Raw genomic sequence first — 8,868 nt, forward strand, 5'->3', positions numbered from 1 at the left:
ATGCAAGTCGTTATACAATTTGCCATTTTCCGCATTTTTTCCTACTTGTGTTGTTTATTATTTTTCCAAAGTTGTGTTCGACCAATTGTCTCAATTAATGCTATTATAACGACTACAGGGGGAACTTTTAGGAAATATTTATTATTGTGGAAACGCCAAGCATATACGTTTTACCATTTTTCGTATTGTTTAAATATTTTTCTTATTTTTTGGTCTCCAAATTTCGCTCGACCAATTATCTTGATTTGCGTTATTATAACGTATACATTTGGAACTTTCGCGAAATCTCCATTATTGCGGAAATGCAGGGCGTTACACGGTTTCTTATTTTCCGTAATTATTTTATATTTTTCTTATTTTTTGGTTTTTCAAAATTTCTTCCGTCCAATTATCTCCATTTACTCTATTATAATGATTACATGTGGAACTTTCGCGAAATCTGCATTATTGTGGAATGCAGGGCGTTACACGGTTCGCTATTTTCCGTAATTATTTGATATTTTTTTTCATTTCTCAGCTTTTTTAATGTCGTCCTACCAATTCTCTCCATTTACGTTATTATAACAATTACAGGTTGAACTTTGGCAAAATCTGCATTATTGTGGAAACGCAGGGCGTCTCACGTCTCACCATGTTCCGGGATTTTTATATATTTTTCTCATTTTTCAGTTTTTCAAAATTTCGTGCGACCAGTTATCTCCATTTGCGCTATTATAGCGATTACAGGTGGAACTTCCGCGATATCTGAATTTTTGGGGAAATGCAGGGCGTTACACGGTCCTGGTGGCTGTGGGGGTACTCGGCAAAGAATGCTACGCATTACTAAGGTGGGGAGGGGGGCATATAGAGTGAGAACCCGCCGCCCGAAGGAGAATTCTGTGCCTCAAATCTCTGCTTTCTTCTGCCATTCTCGGTACGCAGTTGCTGTGAAATTCCGCCAACAAAGCGTCTAAGAAGGCCACGGCACGTCTTTAGGTTTGCCTCCGTGCCGTTTTTATTTTTTTACATGGGTGAGATGCCTCGACGACAATGTTGGCTGTGCTTCAGTTGAAGGGGAAGTAATTTTTCCTTTCACCAACGCACTTTTCTCCATATAGTATAAGCCCTATTAAACAAAAACCCTACGTCATCGCGCAGGTAGAAAACCACTCGATATCGTACCTCTATATCGTACTGAGGCCTAGATTGGTATGAAACGCTTCAAATAAACCAGGTAATGCTTTAGTGACATGCATTGTGTTCGCAATACGTGATCCCGCTTAAAGTATAAACCTGCGCGCAGTTTCTTACAGTGGTACTCTTGCCGTTCTTGTTCTCTAATGACGTTTCATTGATGAAACGAAAAGAATAGGCGAAACGGACAGAACCACACGTCTGTCCAAAAGGCTACACTTAGAGCTCTGAATTGGACTCCTGCAAACTTTTTTTGTAGTTCAATTATTTCTTACGTTTTATACGTTATTGAATTTTCAGGGCATCTGTAGGGGCTAGTTTGTGCTATATAGCTTGAGGGGTAGTAAACAACTAGTAAACAAGGACGACAAAGACTACAAAACAGGACGAAGCGCACGTTTATACGTTATTGAATTTTCAACTGCAATCTGCAGTATCCAATAGGACATTGAGCTGGGCCAGCCATTGTTTTATTAAGGCATGTCGCATCACTTTATTTCTCACTCCGTGCCTCTCTCTCTCTCTTTCTCAATCTCGTAGTCTCCGCCTTTTCGCTGTATCGATCTACCAATTTTCGAATAATCCACTCGTTATCTGTCTGTATATGTTGTCTGTTCTTACTTAGAACTCACTAGCTTTGCTTATCCTAGGCTGCACCGTTTAGTACAGCCCTGGCCTGCATGCCCAGCAGTTCCCGGCCATTCTCTGTCAGTAGGCTTGTCGGCCTACTAATACAAAACTAATAAGACTCCATACCATTCGTAAAACATACATAAGCAAGCATACTACGCAATTATGAATTGCGCACAAATAGAAAATGTACGATTGCACACAAGTTCATCGTTTCTTCTTAACATACTGAGAACCTACAGCAGCGCTTGATTCGGGCTTCTGTCTGGAACTTTGCAGCACTTTCGACTTCAATTTGTGCCCCTCTTTTGCTTTCGGCACTTCACGCAGAACCTCACCGGCACCAATTGTACTGTGCTACAAAATGTCCTATTTAAATAGTACCTAGGACGCCGCGGTATGGAATTGCATAGAGGGCGATATTTGTGCCAGACTTCATGGCAGGCTCAATCGGAGAGAAAGCATCGCTCTTTCTCGAGCTAAGTAGTTTTGAAACCGCCATGTTTCCATCCAGCACGTGACCAGCACCGAGGCAGAAGAAAACGCTTTTATATATTAATAAACTGAAGAAACAAAAAGTGGATGTAGTATTTTTGTCAGCCAGAAGAAAGGCACGCTTGATGAGGGATCCTCCAGAGTGCGCTGCTGCGGGCCTTCGGGTTCTCGAGAGCTGGCCGCGGCGTTCCTACCTTAAGAGGCACTCGTGCTTGGAGACGCAGACGTGATCTCCGGTAAGCCAGCGGACGAGCCAATATTCCGGTGCATTCGCAAGTGCGAGGAGGCATGGATATAAAACGCAGGCGAGCTCCCCAAAGGTTGGAGCAAGTTTAGTAAGCCTGGAATCCAAAACATCCGGCCATGGCTTTCATCCGGCATTCCACCATTGTGAAACCTGGGAGTGAAATTGACAGAAAAATGTCCTCGCCCGCGGGGGGCGCTCATTCTTACCTGTGGTCGAAACATGCGCCATGTACACAGCCGAAACTATTCGAAATTGTAGCTGGCCAAAATGACGCGAGTACACCTTTGTCTTGGGATGGTTCCGCAAGTTGGGTGTAAGCGGATCGAAATATCATGGATTGAAAATTATGGATTTAATCGGTTAAGGAGACGGTTCGTTGCACCACCTATATTTTTATGACTGATCGTAATTAAATAGTCTCTTGTGATGATGTTGACGATTACGATGGAAGTGCTTATGTGTATGTCACTACGGACGTATGTGCGAACATTCAAAAATATTATTTTTCGCTTATAGGCAGGCATGCCTATTCCTGCATGTCTAATCATGAAAAAATTGGCCCCGTATCTGCTGCTTTCGTTGCAAATGTAGACAAAAGACAATAGTCTTTGTCTACATTTGCCAAGTAAATGCTTCTCTTTGGTTTCCCGTCCACTTATCATGCTGTTCCTCTTCAGCCGCGCTCCGCGCAAAGTAAACGCACTAGATGTTTGCTTAAGTCAATTTAAATTTACCGCGTTCCACTGCTCCAGGCCGGGTGTCTCGTTGCCAACGCTGCCATACTGCAAAGACGCGCGTGAATTGAGTCGCCTTACTACAACATTCGAACAACGTTATCCTTCTTCACGTGCGTTCCAAGCGGAACGCGGAACCTACCTAGTGGAACGTTTCGTTGTTGTTGCCGTTTGATTACTTAAATACCGCCATGAGCTATAGAAACGCTGGCCACAGCAGCCGACGATTTTCTGCAATTGATGTAGTATTTCATTTGCTATCGCAAACACCAAGCATTCCTAATTTTTGTAATAGAGGAAAACTGCAGATATCACTTATGTAGTGATTTTCCGCCTCATATTTGCGTAATTTTTTGTTCTTGTTCAGCTACGTTGACAAGTATTAGTGTTAACACCGGACTTAGATTTTTAGATTTGGCCGTGAGTATATAAGACTAATGCGCAGTTTTTGTTTCACTTTGGCCGGGTGGCTGAATCGAGTCACAGACCGACAGACAGACAAATAGACAGACGAAAATTTCTGGGTTGAAGTAGCCTAACAAAGACTATCTTCTTTAAAATATAAACAAAACACATAAACAAAGCGAACGGCAATGACTGAGACCCAGCAAGACAGACATTTTGTATGTGACACCGCCGTTGAAAGATGGTTGTTTATAGTGGGGAATAACCTCTTGCTGAAGCTTTCCCGAAACTTTTTCGACGCGCCAGCTAACTTGGCGTCCTAACAACTGCCACCGTGTTCCTCTGTGGCCGACCATTGCCTTCAATGCGTGTGATTGTATCTGCTCTTAGAGTACGTTAGTCTGGGAAACAAATTTGAAACGTCCTTCACGGTATAGTTTTTCAGTCCCATCTCTCATGATTATGTGGCAGTTGAGCCAGAAATTTCGCTGGATAATTTTACGTTGGTGCACCAATTCTCCACATTAGCGCACCGCTGGCCCTCTCCCACTGTATTCTCGTCTGCACCCAATTGCACGACGCGCACTTTGAAGTGGTGACACGTGCAATCGAAAAATGGCTGGTAATGTTTTAATTACTCGAACATCAATATCATAAATTCGTCGAAAACTACTGAACTTATTCTCAATCTCTTCTGTGATGCCATAATGTTTATTTACCATTGAGTCTTCAAATAACGAGTGAGAAGGACAGTTAAAAATCTAATTCGCATGCCAAAAATTTTATCGTCGACTGTACGTGTTTAATAGGCTAGCGCGAGTAACGAGGAGCGAACAAGCCATCATGAGGGATAGGCACTTTACTCATTCTCAGATAGGCGCGTTCTGGATTAGACTTCCCTCCTTCTTCACAAGCCTCAGCGTGTGGACAGTTCGACAGTGCGCCAGAAGGGGAGGAGAGTATAACGAGTTAGTGTGAGTCGTGACATAATGAATGAGAACGGGCGGGGTCTCTTACATATACCCTATGGGCTCCGGTGGATGAGCCAAAAGATATTAATCGTGCGAAGAACCGCCAGATCGATAGTTCGTCTGTGCCCACCAGCTCAAATAGATTCCTCGGCTTGTACGCTTACTTCGAGCCATTGCGACGATCGGAGAGGTACTGCCACAGTTTGCTTAATTATGTGTGTTCTAGTTTGTATCCATCTAAGTCATTATTAACCCGGGGACATAATTACTTGCGTGGGAGTCGCAATTCAACTGAAATATGTACGCGCGCCCATCCAGAGTGAACAGTCAACGTCATGTTTAGCAGAGTCTGTTCTTTTACGTTTCGGACCAACCAGCGCAAAAGCAGCCACCGATACCGGGATCTAACCCTCGCCATTAGGCTCAAGCGCACAAGGGCGAATACGCTCGCGCGATGTGTTAATGTAGCAGAAAGATGATGAAACTCCCGCCTACTATTTGAGAATAGCGAAGGACGATGCGATAAGTAAACTCAGTTCCTGTACTAACGAACAAAATTGCTTTTTATTCTTCCTTTCACACCAACGAGCTGTCTGTGACAAGTGTCCCCAATACGGAGGAGATTGTAACCCTATCCTTACCGACACATCGCATTAGACGGTGGCACGCAGGGTCTGTAGCCGGTGCCTTTTTCTAACCGGTTGCCATCCGACGAACCTGAAATATGGGCCTCGCTTCATCTGAGGAAATGTAATGACGAAATTTACAATTCGTTATAACAAAATAAGGAAACAATGCTGGAATACACTCAACGCCATCAATACGTTCCGCGTTTGTTGTTTGTGTACAGCACCCAGGCATCCGCGTCTTTGGAGGTACCGTATTCGCACAGCTCTTAGTCCAGCCCTTTTGTCAAATTATGGACTTGAAAGTGGACGGGCCAACTTAACTGCTGTTTACCCGTAAACAGATACAAATTTTTGTCTATTCGGGGCTCGGTGAAGACAAGAGAGTTTGGGGAAGGGTGGGGGTCGGATTTAAGTATGTTGACGCTCAAATAAAGCACTCTATGTTATGAAACTCTCAAAAGAAAGCTATAACGCAGTTCATATAGAAACAAAATACCATGTGAGGTTTGCCATAACAATTTTTCTTTTAACCACAGACTGAATTCTAGATCAGTGGGCAAAGAAAAGTCCTAAATCACCACTAGTTTTAAGTGTCTATATTTAGCCAGACAGAATGATGAATGCTCGGGAAAGGAGCATCAGGGCTCACTGGCTTGTAACTGCGCTAAGCTACATCGCTGTGAGTTATAAAAAGGCGGAACAGAGGCTTGGAATGGCACTTTGCTCTGTGTTGTTACCTTCGGGAAGGAGTCCCTGAATCGGGCTCTGTCGATTCTGACATACGTGGAAGCGTGGTGAAGAGCGGCCAGCAAAAGTTGCTGCCTTGGTGATGAAGAAAAAAAGCCGAAGGCAAACTGAACTGGTTTACTGCATGGCGAAAGATGAGCCGAAGCAACACAGGAACAATATCCTTCCGGGCATGGTTACAGCGTGACTTGACAGGGCGACAGCAGGGATTCCCACTCACCGAGAGGGTGGGTTTTTATACACAGAAGCCGTTACGGCTACGCGGCTTTCTCAGTGCTTTTGTGCACACGGCGCGAGAATAATGCACACACACAACACTATTTCAGAGTTCATGAGGCCGCTAGTAGCGGGGCTCGTTGAGTCTGAGAGACAGGAGAGAGGAGATATCGGTCGCGGCGCCCGCTTCGCCGTGGCATGTCTCTACACGAAGAACCGTTGCTTCGTGTTTTTTAGCTGCAACGGCATGAGTCACCGCCAACGGGCCCCGCGCGGCTCGCGCATAAAAGGAGGGAGGCTCTGCCACAAAGCAGGAGAGCACTGCCCAAAGCGTGCAGTACGTGCGAACAATATAGCGGCGCGCTGAATCGTAAGAATGTATTCTTAAGAAGTGCTCTTTATTCTGCCGAACAATTACGCTAAACTTGCTCCGGCAGGTCACAAAAAGAAAACAAAAGGCACAAAAAAATAATGAGCGCCAAGCCTGCATTGGACAAAATGCGTCAGGTCATCTCTTTAGGGATGCTGACCGCATTAGTCGTTAATCACTTGCCAGAACCGTGGTTGCAGCCTTGGCGCATTATTGTGGTCAAGGCAGCTGCACGGCCATTAATTAAGCCTCGCGTCACCGAAGACACACTCCTGGAGCAGACACCTTTACCTTGCCAAGTTCTGTATACATTATTCAGACTCCTCCCGCTGAGAACTCAGTGTTCTCTCTGACTTCCCTAGCGGCGTCAGATGGTCCAGCTGAGTTGCAATTCCGAGATTCGGCGGCCTGTTAACCAGGTAACCGACACTCTCTATACAGACTGTTTGTGGCTATCTGGAATTAATTATGTGTGGGAGCTTGTCAAGGTCGTTGAAAGTATCCCCGCGTGCGAATTAAGTTCTAATGATCAGCTCGCTAGGAAAGTTCACTAGAGATTTCAAGCTTTCTAATATGCGTAGCTGATTTATTGTCACGGTTGCGTTTCGAGGCCACACTTTTCTTTTACGATTGGTATAGTTAGCGTGGTCATTTAAGCAATGCACTTTGCGAAATTTAAAATATTTACCTAAGGCGTGTGGTCAACATACAGGACGACGCATTTGACGGGAAGCGACTAGCATTTTCGTGCACCAGGAGCTGGAGATGAGACTAACCATGCGAATCGAAATTTTCGGAAGAGAAAAATACAAAAATGCTCTTCAACAAAGGTCTAAATCTTCTATCAATCAATTTATTCGCAAAAACACCCATAGCTGTTTCCACGTAGGCTTGTGCGTCGTCAAACAGTTTGTTAATTTTGTTTGCTCATTAGAAATAAGAGAAAATGGAAACTCTGTATGGAGAGCTCTTGTACAAACAAAATGATGGCTATTTTGACAAATAGCTTATCAATTTTCTTTTTTAGGAACTTGTCATTTGCAGGAAAAGCAAGCGTTGCCTCTAAAAAACAAAAGAAAAAGGTCAAGAGGCTTGATAACATGCCTTTTGTGAAAAGTCTGAGCGGTTGTTCAGAAATTTTGTTTGAACATGTCAGGCACTGTAAACTGAAGCAATGTGGCTTCAGATTGAGGAGTCTCGTCAGCGGAATGGCTCAGATAGAGTTCCGTATATTCGAAGCTTGGCTCATTAAGTAATATTTTAGTTCTAGAGCACGAGATGCTCCGTTGCTGAGAGAGCCATGATTATTGACCCTTTCGAGCAAAATAATGCTAAACAAGCATTGTAGAGGAGGCCTGACAGTAGCTATAAATTAGAAATAAAATATCAGCCTATGCGGAACTGTTATGATAGGTATCAGAAGGCGAAATCGGCAATGTTCCGGATTCCTTCCTTTCGATAGCGGAAGGCTACATCACTGGATATCGAAATCCACTCCCGTCTCTGCTATAGCAAAGTTTCTTCAAAGGGCTTCTTGACCGTCTAAAAAAATATCCTCATTTGACCTCAAAAATAGCCTCATTTATGCAGCAAGATATGTCTGATACGTAGCTTCTAGCTTCTCGGGAATCTGTTAAATACCCGCTAAGTTGCAATGACCTGCAAAAGCCTAAACTAAATCCGCAAGGTCAGGCTTGTAAGGTAGCACGCATTGAAAAAGGTAATGAAACAGCACTCAAAAGGCAGTACTGCTTTCGCAGGTCAATGGCGTCACTGTGGATTCTGAAAGCTGTAAAAACACCATGTTGTATTTCTTTTTGAGTCGTCATGCATTGGGTTCCAACGGTGTTTGACGATTTCGCGATCTTTTCTGCCCCGTAACTTACGCCTTTACGGCGCTTGGGCACAACTGACCCCTTTCAGCAGCACCGCCCTGAGATTAATCCAGACATGCAAATGCAGAAATATCTGAGTTATAAAGGCTTAAAGTGAACATGTACTTGCTCTTACACATAGAACTTACCCAATATACAAGGTATACTGTGCGAAACCTCCCACACGCCTTAAAACTGGCATCAGGTCTTTATAAGCTAGCGCGGGCAATTCTCCCGTACATACTGAGAGTTAGTTCGCAGTACTCACACTGTGATTTACGTTCCTCTAATAAAAGAACCCCAACCAGCTGAGTGGGGACGAAAGAAAGCAGGAAAGCAGGACAAAATGAACCGTTACAGTTAGTGCTTGGCGGTCT

Source organism: Haemaphysalis longicornis, unplaced genomic scaffold, assembly GCF_048455015.1.
Source record: "Haemaphysalis longicornis isolate Haplotype H1 unplaced genomic scaffold, Haemaphysalis longicornis Haplotype H1 scaffold_4, whole genome shotgun sequence".
Classification (NCBI taxonomy): Eukaryota; Metazoa; Arthropoda; class Arachnida; order Ixodida; family Ixodidae; genus Haemaphysalis; species Haemaphysalis longicornis.